The sequence below is a fragment of the Uranotaenia lowii genome, chromosome 2 (genome assembly GCF_029784155.1).
Source record: "Uranotaenia lowii strain MFRU-FL chromosome 2, ASM2978415v1, whole genome shotgun sequence".
In the NCBI taxonomy this organism is placed as follows: Eukaryota; Metazoa; Arthropoda; class Insecta; order Diptera; family Culicidae; genus Uranotaenia; species Uranotaenia lowii.
In genome coordinates, this window is record NC_073692.1 from 107189005 (window position 1) to 107198514 (window position 9510).

Genomic DNA, 9510 nt, shown 5'->3' on the forward strand with positions numbered 1-9510 from the left:
TTTATTTTATCGTTGGACAGCTTTTTTATTGAATCAAAGCAATCGAAAGATTCCTACCGTGGTTGAATTAAAAGGAATCTTTCGATTGCTTTGATTCAGTCGAATCATTCAACCAAGTAGGCTCATACCACAACAGAGCTTTTTTATCATTAAGACACGGTGGGCGAATCAAACAGAAAAACTGACCTGCCTAACCACTTCTACGCGCTTTGTTAAACCCCTTCCATACCTTCATGGAATTAATCATTCTTACTTTTATTCAAATTTAAGCTCACTCTAAGATCCTATAGGACTTCTTGAATGATTTACGACATGAACTTTTGTCGCATAGTTGTTTTCCAGCTGTTTTGGGGTCTCTCAATGAGACTTTCCAAGATTTTTCACGATCTTCCTCAAAAATTTTGGTCATTCAAAATTTTGGATATGTAAACATTACTTTAGTAAGTAGTGTCACTAAAAATCATCAATTTTCATCAATCTATTCAAAAGTTATTCAGAAATAAAAGTGTTAATTTTTTTTAATACAGTCTTTATATGTTGTGCATACGCATTTTTTTTTTTCAAGATAATGTCAACAAAGGATTTTATTAAGGTGTTAGAAACTATGAGATATTGCAATTTGATGAAAAGTTCGAGAAACAGCTACTTTTTTAAATTCATCGTAAATTCTGTGTTTCTTATTTTGAGAATCTAAACATGCCAAAATGTGCAAAATTAAGTCAACTTTCAAATCCACTTCTCAAAAATATTCTAATGTTTCTGAAACGATTTCGACATGTTGGTCGTGATCTTAAAAAAATAAACATTGTTTAATTTTATAATTATACCTATTTGAGTGAGGTAGATTCCGAGATTTCTAAAACTGTAAATTTGGTACGAATCGGATGAGAAACAAGAGAAATATAGCGATTTTAGTCAGGGGTCTGGAGTCCATAAACTCTAACGGTTGGAAATATGGGACGGATAAGAGTTAATGCAAATAATTTGAACTTAATTTCGCGAATATGCTCAAAGTTTATCGGAGGTTAAATTGTCTTGCTTGAGCTTTCATTCCCGAATTGTCGATTAATTATTTTTGCATCATTTGCTCGTGATAACTAGGATATGAGTTCGAAGTTTGAAATTCCCAATGAGAATACTGTTCTAAGTTATTAGTTGAAATACACTGAATTCTTCATCAGTTTCTAAAACAGCAATGCCATACAAAACTTTGAAGCGTATTTCCTAAAAATCTAATCCTAATTTTTTTTTTATCTCAATTTTGAATAAATCTTAGTGACAACTTCAAGTTAACGTGAGCGTGATTTTACCTATTGTAATTTTAGGGTGAATAAGGGTGAATTTATTGCAAGGAAAAATATTATTTGAAAACAGCCCAAGGGACCAGAATTCTCTTTATTCTCTTTAAACGAGCGTATAGGCTATTTAAGTTCTTAAACAAACTTGTAGGTTCGTTACGGTTTCTGAAGCAATGTTCCGAAAATCACTCATTTTCACTGAGCCATGCTTGACTGCATTCGGAGGCAAAAAATCGTAGCAGTCAATTTTTCTTTCTCCTACCAAAGCATATAACAATTATGCATGACAAGGACGTCTCCATATTTGGAATGCTCCTGAAAAACAAGGGAAGGACGCAGACTATCAGCATTCGAGCGTCTCGATAGTGATTGCCTTCCTTGATGATTTTCAACCTCCTGGAATTACAACTGATATGTATCAGTTTTTAACGACCCATGGACTCTATCATATGCTTGTTTAGTTTAGTTTAGATTAGATTAGATAGTGTTAATTTTTGAAAAACGTTCAACCTTACTTTACCAAGTGCGTTTCAAAGTAATCAAAGAAGACATTTTCTATCTAGAAACGAGTCATGATTGCTTTTCTTGAGCGATTTTCGGAACATTGGTCTGAAGAGAACGCTATACAGCCTTTAAGGGGGGGGGGGGTCTAACACTTTCAAAAAATCAATTTTTTTATTTTTTTATTTTCTTATTGTAAAACATTTCAAGAATGTTGTGTCAAATTTTCAAGTCAATTGAAGCAAAACTGTAGAAATTATAGGCCTTTATCTCCTCCTATCTAAAACTGCAAGAAAGCAAGAGCAGAAACTTCAAACGCGTTTTTCTCGAAAGCACATTTTTAAAGTCCGTGGACATCGTCATTTGAAAACTACTTATCCGATTCTTTTCAAATTTGGAACATATTTTCTACATATAAAATACCAGACCCCAACGTTTTTCTTTTTTGATTTTTTAACTTTGGGGAGATTTTACAGGTGAAAAATGGTGGATTTTTTCGTGAAAAATCTCAGTTTTTACTTCAAACAGCCACAGAAATTTCATAAAAATTTTTTTAAGTTAAATAAAAACGTTGGGGTCCAGAAAAACATCTATTAAAAATATTTTGCTCTGATTTTTTGAATTCAGATGATTCTGTGCTGAGATACAGTGTCCACCGCAAATCCTGTTTTCTAAAAGGCATCCTCGAAAGTGCTCCGTCACCGGCTCATTTTTCAATATTTTTCTACGAAAAAATTACTAAATGTTCTTTCAACAATGCTTTGTATAATGCAAAAAATTTGAATACATTTGTTTGAACGATAGCTCGAGAAAAAAATCGTGAAAATGGTGTTTTTTATACCCATTAGACCCTACCCCCCCTTAAGGGAATACCTAAAATCCCTCTAATCTCAAAATAATCCGGTTGTCAGATTCCTCTGACAACCAGATGGCAGACTGCTAAATTGCCGATTTCTCATGATTTATCTAATCGATTTTAATGTTTACTTGATTTATTTTACAAATAAACTGATGTTCGACCATAGCGAATCGATTCACGGCTCTCTAAGCTGATATGACTACGCGCTAACCCCCTGTCCAAAACTGCTTATTATTTACTGATGTTTTATCAGGTATTTAAACTAAACTATTGAAAAGATTTCATCTGGCTTCCAGCGGATTATTTTATATGATTTACTTTTACCACTAGGATTTTGGACATGAATTGAAGAAAATAAATACACAAGATTTAATTTTAAACCATTATTTTGTTCTTAAACATTTTTTTACACTTTTCACCATTTCATTTTAATACAAATACACGAGATATTCACGCTTCTAATTATAAAAACGGGCAGTTTGCTATTATTATATTTTCGACAGAATGTATTAATTCAAAAATAATTGCCATAGTTTGTAGCTGGCTACTGTTGTGGTGGACACCGGTCGTAGCTAGAACAGTGTGGTGTTGTTTTTCAGAATTTTTCTCATGAAAACAATCACAAAAATTTTAACAGATATTTGACAGAAAATTTTTGACATTTTTCTCAAAGTTCCAAACAAGTTCTTTACGATGCTTAGACAGTGCTTCAACAGTTCATTAGAAGGTTCTTAGCGAATGTTTGGACCCTTCTTGAAAAATGTTGCATGTAAAGAGCTTAGAAGTTCCATATTCAGTATTTCTACCTTTCCAAAGTAACTTTTACGGAATATAGGTATCTAGAAGTCACGAAAATACCTTTTTCAGCCAAATGTGAACTTAGGAGTCCCGTCTTTAAGAAACTACGCGACTTTTGGTTGCTTGGGACGTACATCGTCAACTGAAATACCATTTATAAAGTTAAAAAAAATTAATTGAGAGATCGATTCTCAAAAAATAAATAACTGTACTTATTTAAGTAGATCAATTCCTTTAGTTGTTTTTTGACAGTTTTTCTTGAACCCAGCTAACATTAAATCGTAATAGAAATGATAATCCAAATCGAATATTAAGACATTTTCAATAACCATCGTAAACACGTTGGTATTGAGTTATTTTCTATCATTCATTTACGACAAGCTTTGCCCAGAATAAGTTGAAGTGCCACCGCATAGCAGTTCAGTCAATTCGTAAATATTTCTCCAAAAAGTTGAGAATATGCTAGTTCTACAGGGCCCGGCAATTGAACTGCTACATTACTTCATCAGTAATTATTTCGTTGCACACGAAACAGTATTGAACGTCCCCTAATCGCTTTGTTTACATTAAGTCTTAGCTATCATTAGATGCAAGTGTTACTTCGGTAATCAGGTGTTATCCGGAAAAATGGATCTCGAACAGAAACGTAGCGCTGTGGTTGCCTTGTTCCTAGCTGGCAAACGGCAGAAGGACATAGTTCGTGAGCTGTCCGATATAAGTGTGTGCAGAAGTTTTGTATACCGTACAGTTAAAAGATATCTGGAGACCGGAAGTGCCAAAAAACGGTATGGTGGGGGACGCCGAACTACTGTGGTGACACCTGCCATGGCGAAGATCGTCAAGAAGCGCCTTAAGAGAAATCCTCGTCGTAGTGCCACTAAATTGGCAGATCGGATCGAAGTCTCCGTCGGATCTTGAAAAATAAACTTCAGACCAAGCCCTACAAGATCCAAAAGGTTAAAGGTCTTATGGTGAAGCAGAAACAAGAACGGGTAAAAAGAGCGAAGGCGCTGCTGAAGAGAGCCGCGGAAGGAAGGTTGAAGAATATCGTGTTTACTGACGAGAAATAAATTCGTGAATAAGCAGAACGACAGAGTTTGTTTGCCAGACAGATCACGAAGCTACCCGTGATGGCCGGACTCCGCTGGTTTTCGTCCCTGAAGGAGCGAAGATATTAATAATAATAATAAAACTAGTTATACAGAATGTCGTCGAACCGTGGGCACGTAGACATTTTGGTTTCAGGGATTGTGTTTTCCAACAGGACTCGGCGCCGGCCCACAAAGCGAAGAAAACCCAACTTTGGATTGCGCAACATTTTCCAGGGTTCATTTCGAGCTCCGATTGGTCGGCCAGTTCGCCAGACCTGAACCCTATGGACTTCGCTGTTTGGAGTATGTTGGAGGCCGAAGTCTGCTCTAACACGGATAAAAAAGTCTACTAGTTTTTATAAAAATTCGTATGGTTGCCTCTTCCATGCCAATGAGTTTCAATTCAACGTACTTTTTTACTTGATCAACATCCATACCTACGAATCAGCGTTACTGTGAAGTTGTTTTGGCTATCGAGGATTTCTCATCTGCTCATCGCTAATATGGCTAACATATGGCGGATTTGGCTATTTTATTCAGGTCAACTTAAAGATTCTAAAATTTAGTTTAAGAATGTCACAAAAACAGAAGATAGTGGAAGTTATTTTTTGGCGAACACACATCAGAAAGCGAAAATGTAAGTTAAATTTGTTGTGTACGTTTATTTGTTCTACTAACAGTTGTATTCAGTTTCAGAATCATCCGCTTGGACATATCTGTTGCAGCTCGCATACTTTGATCCTGGTAGGCCGAAGCAAAGGGAAATAACAAAATCCCCTAAAATGTCTCCAAATCAATTCTATCACGTAAGTCATTCGATATTTTTTGTATATTTATAATGTTCTCTCGATAGGGAGAGTTTCGAGTAGGCCTTGCTCGGGTGCGGACGCGTATTTCTGTCTTTTTGTTGCTCTGCAATTTTTAAAGTTTTGTTCTAATCACTGCAAAAATTCGACACTTAAAAAGTATATTTCCCTGCACATACGTCTTTAAAATTGCTCTACACATAAATTGTATTAAAAAACTATAATATTTATATGCCACATTTACGATTTATATCCGAAATATAAAATTCATTTGTTGTTGACACATAAATTCTATAGTTTTCGGCTTTGAAAATTTTCACATTCTCAAAATGGCTACCCTTAGAAAAGTTGGCGTGCTCTTTCCGATGATGAACCAAAAAACAAAAATAAAGTGAGTAGTATTCGATTTTTTGAAATAATAATGTGTACATATTTTATTGGTTCATTTCATTCTTTACTACAGATACATATTGTTGATCGTTGTCGGGCGGATAGCTCAATTGAATGGATTAATTTGTAATCTGGCTCAGTAAAGGTAAGTTCATTGCTAATTTGTTCATCAGATTTTACCTCACATTTATATTCGTTTACAGGGTATCCGACACCAGATGAAGAAAATTAGGTGTCCCCAATTTCTTTGTTTTTGTTCCAGGATAGAACAAATATTTTTAATTAATGAAAGGAATTCGAAGCAACAAGTTTCATTTTAGATACAAAAAAAAATTGTTTTTTAACATGAGGCCAGAAACCGGATTTAACAGTAAGTCTAAATGTTTTACAGTGAAATACAATTTAAAATAATAAAATCATGATTGAAAATCGAAATCGATAATTTTTTTAACTTTCCGAATCCCATTCCGAATACGCTAAATCCTTGCCTATTTTAGGGCGTTTACAAACTGGTGTAGTACACTTATAATGTTTATGTGTGTAACTTTGTAATTTTTATGTGTCGCCTGGATATGAAATGCCGACATATTTTTTTTATATGTGAGTCACATTGCAAAAATCTATATAGGCTCACACATAGCGCTGATGTGTGGAATTTTTGCAGTGATGGTTTGAGAAAGTGAAAGTGAAATTTGCAAGAAAACGGAAAATTCCTTTTCGTGTTTATAGGAAATGATATATGGAGTGGAATTAAATGATATTGGAGTGATTTTTTGGCAGGGAAAGCTGAACGTGCACCAAACATGGATGTCACAATTCGGTGGACGGTAGATGGATCAGACCACAAGAACAGGAAATCTTGGTGAGAGCTTTCCGATTTTTTTTTGCTGTACCTTCAATCTCCTATGGCTTTTGCTGCTTTGCTTTTTTACATTTTTAACGCTTAAATATGTAGATTGTGTTAATATTCTCTGTAGTAGCCTCTCCACGGGTCGGTATTGTGAGTCTATCTTATTCATTCATTCAAAATGCCATACTTTACACAGTACTGGTGGAAAATCCAGATTTCCAAAAGAAAGAATAGACTACATTTTTTTTGAAGTAGTGCAAATAGTGATGATCAGAAGTTCGGTTTCCCCGACCGGGGAATTTTGAATGTTTTTTAAATTATTTTTTCCAGCAGGTGGTCATAACAGCCATCGATTGCTTTGATCATTGAAATTTTCGATGCAGAAATCGAAAATACAAGTTTTTTAGAGTTTTCCCTTATCATAATTTCACATGACATTTATTTTTTAAATAATTTTAATTTCTTTTGTGAGGGCTGCGTGCGCGTGAGTGTAGTCACTATATTAATTGCTGTTATTGTTAGTAAATCAACACGTCACTGAACGACAGTCAGCTAGCAGTTATAAAATAGGCATTTATGTTGCCTCAAAAAATATGCATTTAAATTTGAATAATTGAATAGTGAAGTGAATAGTCCAAATACTTTCAGGAAAATTATTTCCTTACTTTTCCAGGTGTTCTAAGCATTTAGAATCAATCGATTGATAGGAATTGTGCAAGTGCATTGAATGAAAAATTAATCAATATTTTGTTTAATCATGTCCAGGTTACAAAAAATTGGTAAATCGTTAATTGTTGTAAGCTTCCTATTTATTCTTTTTAACCGTATCGTTTTTTTAGCTTCCTCTATTTTTTGGTAATCAAAATCGTAATCTGTTTAATATTTAATGTTTATAGTAAGGAGAACGAACAACGAGGTAAGCGAAGTGTAGTTGGTTGAGAGGTAAGATGGAAATATGTACGTACAAATGTGTAACTTTTTATTCATTATATATTTAAAATAGCTTAACTCTATTCTTGGGGATTAGAGGGGGTAGGGCAGGGCATCAAACGAGCGGAAAACTGATATACAATGGATTGTGGGTTTAAGCCAGCCGGAGTATCTCGGCAAATTTGGAATCATGAATAGACTTCTTACACAGTAAACGAAAATTACCGAGATCGGTAATTTTTTTACCGAAATCCTAACATGTGTAAATCGTTAAACTGTTCGGTGGTTTTTTCGGTAAAAAATAAACGAACATCGGTAAATCGATTCTTCATTTACCGATGTTCGTTTATTTTTTACCGAAAAAATTACCGAACAGTTTAACGATTTACACATGTTGGGATTTCGGTAAAAAAATTACCGAACTCGGTAATTTTCGTTTACTGTGTAGGTATCTTTTCAGGATTCTTTATTTGTTTCGAACAGTAGGAAGGGAGTGAGATGAGTCAAACCTGTCCCAAGCCAGTGGTAACGGACCCCTTGGTTGTGCTGCAAATATTGTTGATGAGTTAAGTATGAACAATATTTTAATGTGCGATCGAGACTTCCCGTACCGACTCGGGTCGAAAGACCTATCAGCCACTGGTGGGTCAAATATACATACATACATACATACATTTATAATGTTCTCTCGATAAAAAAACAATTTTGTTTTTAACGATTGTTTTTTAAAATTTTGTTTCAGGGCCTGGGTGGCGTTTTCCGAGCAAGCCTCGAAAATTATCCTTCTGGAAACGGTGGAGCATCAATTAAGTTTATTGCATTGGTTTGAATAAAAAAAATATGCCCCTTGTAATATATGATTCAATAAAAAACACGTGTCTTTTAAAAAATAAAAAGGAAAAACAATGCAGTTAAATGCTCAAATTAATTTTAATTAACATTTTGATCTACAATTTCCGACGTTTGTGGGGAGCAGTACTACAGTTAAAACAGCCATACGAATGATTGACTAAAAATTTCTGTTGGATTCTCGAAGCTGATGCGATCGCAAAATCAGCCATTTATCCATTTGTGGCAACGTTTAATCAGATTGTTGGCTTGATTGTATTTTCGGGTCAGAACCAAACAATCATATTTATGTTCATGTAGACGCGTAATATCGCTGATAAATCTATATATTTTTCTCCGTGAAGAAACATGAAGGTGTGGAGGTCCTCAAGCGACATCTCGTGGCAGCCTGGGATAAAATACCCCAAGAACACCTGCGGGTCTCATACGATGCGTTCCTCGACCGTCTGCGGCGAGTGTTTAAACTCAAGGGCGAACAAGTCGAACTTTACCAGTGAGTTTCGAAAAAGTAATTTGTTTTCAAGGGAAATTGAATGAATTTGAATTAAAAAGATGTTGTTTTGATCAATTTATATGTTTATTTCAATGCAGCACTTCGATTGCCACTCTATCCGGTCTCTCCCTTTCTTCCTTTGACTGGTTCGTAAAAAAAATATCTCTCATATATGTGGTAACTTTTATTTCACGCACTGTTTCTTTTTTATTTATGAAATCTATTTCAAACCTACATACCACTTTCACCACATCACTTTAAATCCTGCCGATAATCACATCTTTCATCTAGGAATTTAGAATACAGAATGACCACCATCGTCGGTTGATTCATCAATTTCCCTCGTCCGTTCATTCTTCGTCTGGTTACTCATTAACTCATTCATTCTCTCTCGCAGTTTCGTTCATTCTCTTCAGCAACAACACTGAAACAATCATACACTTCCAATTGCTTTATCAATTGTAGTACCTTTTTTCACATCAGTAATCAAATTCGTATCATATTAATAACTCGAAACCCTATAACTCGAACCACCTAGAATGTTGGTTTATTTAACAGCTTTTCTTATACTCTAATTTCAATGATTACTCAACCTAAATCTTTTACCCATGTCATATCTACCACAATATAGAGCTATAGCGTGGA